Source organism: Bison bison, unplaced genomic scaffold (assembly GCF_000754665.1).
Source record: "Bison bison bison isolate TAMUID 2011002044 unplaced genomic scaffold, Bison_UMD1.0 scf7180017864508, whole genome shotgun sequence".
In the NCBI taxonomy this organism is placed as follows: domain Eukaryota; kingdom Metazoa; phylum Chordata; class Mammalia; order Artiodactyla; family Bovidae; genus Bison; species Bison bison.
Window position 1 is genome coordinate 1,141,840 of NW_011495064.1, and position 6,888 is coordinate 1,148,727.

Consider the following 6,888-nt stretch of genomic DNA (forward strand, 5'->3'; position numbering starts at 1 on the left):
AGGGGACGACAGAGAATGAGATGGCTGGATGGCATCACTGACTCAATGGCCGTGAGTCTGAGTGAACTCCGGGAGTTGGTATTGGACAGGGAGGCCTGGCGTGCTGCGATTCATGGGATCACAAAGAGTCAGACACGACTGAGCAACTGAACTGAACTGAACTGAACTGATGTGGCCAGATGCCATGATCTTAGTTTTTTTAATATTTAGTCTTAAGCCGGCTCTTTCACTCTACTCCTTCACCTTCATCAAGAGGCTCTTTACTTCCTCTTCACTTTCTGCCATCAGAGTGGTATCATCCGCGTATCTGAGGTTGTTGATGTTTCTCCCACCTATGTTGATTCCAGCTTGTAACATCCAGCCTGTCATTTCTCGTGATATGCTCAGTGTATCGGAGAAGGCAATGGCACCCCACTCCAGTACTCTTGCCTGGAAAAACCCATGGACAGAGGAGGCTGGTGGGTTGCGGTCCATGGGGTCACTACGAGTCGGGCACAACAGATTGACTTCACTTTCACTTTTCACTTTGCTGCATTGGGGAAGGAAATGGCAACCCACTCCAGTGTTCTTGCCTGGAGAATTCCAGGGACGGAGCAGCCTGGTGGGCTTTCGTCTATGGGGTCGCAGAGTAGGACACGACTGAAGCGACTAAACAAACAGGGTGACAGAGGCTCATAGGGTGGAGCTACTAGTTAAAATTCTCTGTGTGATTCAGTCTTTTGGATCCTTTGCATTTGTTCATACCCCAAGCCCATCATCTCAGGGGAAACAAATTGTTTTCTAAATTCATGGTGAGCGCCTGCAAAGTGCTTTGAGGTCGGGTCAGTTGAACCCAGGGCACTGTATTGTGAGTATATTGTCAGTGGGATAGATAATAATTTTTAGAACGAATGAAGTTGTCTGGTTACTGTTTAAAGCTCAGAGGGGTAAAGCTTTTGTCTGTCTTAATTGTTTACTTCACCAGGCATTTTCAACTGTGAAAAGTGAATAAATGTCTTGCTGTCAAAGAGAACTGCAGTTGTTCATTTATTATTAAATGTAAATAATGTCCAGAGGGAGAATGAAATCCTAGTTTAACAATAATTAATGTAAAATACAATCAATTTATAGTCAAGAGGACATGGCCTTATCAGTCACCCTGTGCTGTGCTGTGCTTAGTCGCTTGGTTGTGTCCTATTCTTTGTAACCTTGTGGACTGTAGCCCTCCAGGCTCCTCTATCCATGGGGATTCTCCAGGCAAGAATACTTGAGTGGGTTGCCATGCCCTCTTCCAGGGAATCTTCCCATCCCAGGGATCAAACCCAGGTCTCCCACATTGCAGGCGAATTCTTTACTGTCTGAGCCACCAGGCACCGATCCATCACCCCAGTCACTTATTTAGCCGGTAATTATTGAGAGCCTGCAGTGCAGTATGTGTGTGCTCAGTGATATCAGACTCTTTGCGACCCCACAGACTGAAGCCCACCAAGTTCCTTTGTCCATGGGATTTTCCAGGCAAGAATAATGGAATGGGTTGCGGTTTCCTCTTCCAAAGGATTTTCCTGACCCAGGGTTCGAAACCTACGTCTCCTGTGTCTCCTGCATTGGCAAGTGGATTCTTTACCACTGAGCCACCTGAAAACTGTATTGAGAGCCTAATGCATAATAAAGACTGCACGTGCATTCCATCTGTGCCTTTCCCAGCAAGTAGTTGATATCATTGCTATGTGGATGGAAATAATAGCCTATGCCAAGGGCCTGGAGGAACAGAAAGACCTACCAGATGACTAGTTATTGGTGTGAGATGGACAATGGGAAGACTGGGAATATTTAAACAATAGTAGAAAATCAGGGTCCTACTAAGCAGTTTAGTCTGACATCAGAGAGGCAGTAAGGGTTCTTAAGCAAGGAGGATGAAGTGACCCGATCATTTTGGTTGTCCTATGGAAACTGTGTTAAGGAGGGCAATGAGATGATTAGCTAAGAATACATCAGTGCTTTGTATGACCAGTGAAGAATAAATTACAGTAATTCAGAGGTGATGGTCTCAACCACAGAAGCTTCAATGAGAATGGGGATTTGGATGGATTCCACAGATACGGGAGATGGAGATTTAAAAAAAAAAACAAAAACCTTGGTGATTGGTTAGATATCAGAACTTAGGAAGGAGAGGAGTTAAGGCAGGAACCAAGGTTCCTGGCTGGAATAAGTGAGTTGTGGAACACCTGGAGGAGAAGAAAAGTTAGGAGATCTAGGACCAGAGGGCTCCACAAAGGGATAATTCATTCAGGCAACTGTACATTGGGGAAAGAGGGATACCCAAACAATTCAAGGAATATTGGACAGAGTCTGAGTTGATGTTGGCTCCCTATTGGAATGGGAGGCCTAAGGGGCCAGGTAATAAAGAGAGTCTGGGTCCATAGTTCGATCCATTGGGTCCACAGACCCACATCTGGTAATTTTCCTGGTTCCAGCTAGTATAATTGGAATACGCATAGTTGATAGCTAACACTGGTCCTTGGTGTCTAGGAGAAGAGCTGTTTTAATGGAGATGGCTAAGTAGAAGCCTCTGAATCTGCCCCGCTGACCAAACCATCTTATCTCCTAGGGGGGATGGCAGAAAATTAGTGCTGCATTTAAAAGATGCAGTGCTGGTGGTTACCATCATATCACCATTTAATGCCTCTTCCATTGTAGGTGCTCCCGTTATTATTATTAATGAAGGAAACTTTATGTCCTTTTCCACTGATCCACTCACATGCTTCTATCCCAGACCTTCTTCTCTCACATCTGATCTTTTTCCTCTCGATTCCTGACCAGCCGGCCAAGCCATTAACCACTGCCCATAAGTCCATGTATGTTTCAACTTCAGACAACTCTTTCTATGAAAAGTGAATAACCAGATGCATTGCTTAAAGCCGCTATCCTCATGCCCCACCCTGGAGACGTGGACAGGATTTCATCCTCGGCCTTGTCTTTCAAGGCCACTCTAAGTAAGAGGAAAATGCAGCTGCACATGAAAAGATGCTCAACATAACTAAACATCAGGGAAATGCGAGTTAAAACCATAACAAGATATCACCTCACACCTATTTTAATGTCTATTATCAATATTAAATAAAGTAATACACAAATGATTAAATAAATAGGAGAGAAAAAACCCTCTTCCTTACTGTAAGACACCAACAAATAAATAAAGAATTAATGGAGTTAGAAAATTATCATTTGCTAACTGTCATACTTGATTATTTGGCATTGCCTTTCTTTGGGATTGGAGTGAAAACTGAACTTTTCCAGTCCTGTGGCCACTGCTGAGTTTTCCAAATTTGCTGGCATATTGAGTGCAGCTCTTGCACAGCATCATCTTTTAGGATTTGAAATAGTTCACCTGGAATTCCATCACCTCCACTAGCTTTGTTTGTAGTGATGCTTCCTGAGGCCCACTTGACTTCGCATTCCAGTATGTCTGGCTCTAGGTGGGTGATCACACCATCGTGGTTATCTGGGTCATGAAGATCTTTTTTGTATAGTTCTTCTGTGTATTCTTGCCACCTCTTCTTAATATCTTCTGCTTCTGTTAGGTCCATACTATTTCTGTCCTTTATTGTGCCCATCTGCATGAAATGTCCCCTTGGTATCTCTAATTTTCTTGAAGAGATCTCTAGTGTTTCCCATTCTATTGTTTTCCTCTATTTCTTTGCACTGATCACTGAGAAAGGCTTTCTTATCTCTCCTCGCTATTCTTTGGGACTATGCATTCATATGGGTATATCTTTTCTTTTCTCCTTTGCCTTTCACTTCTCTTCTTTTCTCAGCTATTTGTAAGCCCTCATCAGATAACCATTTTGCCTTTATGCATTTCTTTTTCTTGGGGATGGTCTTGATCACTGCCTCATATACAATGTCACGAACCTCCTTCCATAGTTCTTCAGGCATTCTGTCTATCAGATCTAATCCCTTGAATCTATTTGTCACTTACACAGTATAATCATAAGGGATTTGATTTGGGTCATACCTGAATGTGGTCTAGTGGTTTTCCCTACTTTCTTCAATTTAAGTCTGAATTTTGCAATAAAGAGTTCACAATCTGAGCCACAGTCAGCTCCTGGTCTTGTTTTTGCTGACTGTATAGAGCTTCTCCATCTTTGGCTGCAAAGAATATAATTTTTCATATAAGTATTTGGCTGCAAAGAATATAAAGGCAGAGGAACCAGAGATCAAATTGCCAATATCCGTTGTATCATGGAAAAAGTAAGAGTCCTAGAGAAACACTTACTTCTGCTTTATTGACTACGCCAAAGACTTTGACTATGTGCATCACAACAAACTGTGGAAAATTCTTCAAGAGATGGGAATACCAGACCACCTTACCTGCCTCCTGAGAAGTCTGTATGCAGGTCAAGAAGCAATAGTTAAAACTGGACATGGAACAACAGACTGCTTCCAAATTGGGAAAGGAATACATCAAGGCTGTATATTGTCACCCTGCTTATTTAACTTATATGCAGAGTGCATCATGTGAAATGCTAGGTTGGATGAAGCACAAGCTGGAATCAAGATTGCCAGGAGAAATATTAATAACCTCAGATAAGCAGACAACACCACCCTTATGGCAGAAAGTGAAGAGGAGCTAAAGAGCCTCTTGATGAAAGTAAAAGAGGAGAGTGAAATAGCTGGCTTAAAACTCAAAATTCAAAAAACTAAGATTATGGCATCTGGTCCCATCACTTCATGGCAAATAGATGGGGAAACAATGGAAACAGTGAAAGACTATTTTCTTCAGCTCCAACATCACTGCGGATGGTGACTGCAGCCATGAAATTAAAAGACACTTGCTCCTTGAAAGAAAAGCTATGACCAACCTAGAAAAGAAGAAAGAAAGAAAGTTAGTTGCTCAGTCGTGTCTGACTCTTTGTGACCCCATGGACTGTAACCCACCAGGCTCCTCTATCCATGGAATTTTTCAGGCAAAATGACCAACCTAGACAGTATATTAAAAAGTAGAGACATTACTTTGCCAGCAGAGGTCCGTCTAGTCAAAGCTATGGTTTTTCCAGTAGTCATGTATGGATGAGAGAGTTGGATTGCAAAGAAAACTGAGCACCAAAGAATTGATACTTTTGAACTGTGGTGTTGTAGAAGACTCTTGAGAATCCCTTGGACTGCAAGGAGATCAAACCAGTCAATCCTTAAGGAAATCAGTCCTGAATATTCATTGGAAGGACTAATGTTGAAGCTAAGACTCCAAAACTTTGGCCACTTGATGCAAAGAGCTAACTCATTGGAAAAGACCCTGATGCTGGGAAAGATTGAAGGCAGGAGAAGGGGGTGACAGAGGATGAGATGGTTGGATGGCATCACCAACTCAATGGACATGAGTTTGAGCAAGCTCTGGGAGTTGGTGATAGACAGGGAAGCCTGGCATGCTGCAGTCCATGGGGTCACAAAGAGTCAGAAATGACTGAGTGACTGAATTGAACTGAGACTTAATTCAGAAAGAATCATCAACTGGATTCTAAAATTAAAAGTTTGATAAGAAAGTATCTATCACAAACACTTATTAATTCTAAAGGGAAAAATAGTAATTTTGTAGTAGAGAAACCTGGCAGACACCACCTTAATGATCAAAGTTAACATCACAACGAGTGGGACAAATTGACTTCATATGTTTCATGACATGATGCCCTGAAAAGAAACAGCATCACTTCTGTGTTTTCCTGCCAGAAATGCATTACCTGAATCAAATGATGAGGAAACTTCAGATAAACTCAAAATGAACATTCTACAAAGCGACTAGCTAGATTGAATTTCTAACTGTTCCTTTTCACAAGAAACTTGTATATCATATATTTTTCTGTTCTGTCTAAATTGTATTGTTTACTAATGCTTCATACAGACTTCCCTGGTGGCTCACTGGTGAAGAATCCGCCTGCCAATGCAGGAGATGTGGGTTCGATTCCTGGGTCAGAAAGATCCCCTGGAGGAGGAAATGGCAACCCACTCCAGTAATCTTGCCTGGGAAATCCCATGGACAGAGGAGCCTGGTGGGCTACAGTCCATGGGGTCACAAAAGAGTCAGATACGACTTAGTGACTAAAACAACAAGAAAAACAAACACTTCATACAGACCCCTTGTTATACAACCATCAAAATGCACAGTCAGACACGACTGAAGCGACTTAGCAGCAGTAGAACACTAGCCAATTTTCTCCAGTAGGTAACATTAGCAGATTGCAGATATTTTATAGAAAATACTGTCTAAATGGCTTTTTAATCCAGAGTTTTCATCTTTCAACTGATGATGAGATATATATATATATATACACACATACATAATTTAAATCATTAAAACCATGGGAATTCCCTGGTGGTCCACTGGTCAGAGAACTAAGATCCTGCAAGCCCAATGGCCAAAAAAATAAAATTGTATCAATTATATAAATAAATCATTAAAACTTCAATCAGTCAACAAACATTGTGTGCCTTACTCAGTGCTATTTATCACACATTTGTACAGATTGCTGGTAATGGACATAGTAGGGATTTTACATTATTAAAGAACAAATGGTATTTACATTTTCCTTCTTTCTGCATTTCTATTACCACATAGTTTCCAAGAAAGATTATAACTAACATCATTGACTTAAGCAAATCAAGTAAAATTGGTATTTTCTACCTCCAAGCACTGCCTGGATAAGGATACAGAGATCTACCAAGTGTAGTTCCATCACTGTGAGGAAATGAATCTGGGAGGAGTCAATAGTACAATGTAATACAAGGTAAGGGCTTCCCTGGTGGCTCAGTTGGTAAAGAATTCACCTGCAGTAGGGGAGACCGCCTGTAATACAGGAGACCTCGTGCAATGCAGGAGACATGGGTTCAATCCCTGGGTCAGAAAGATCCCCTGGA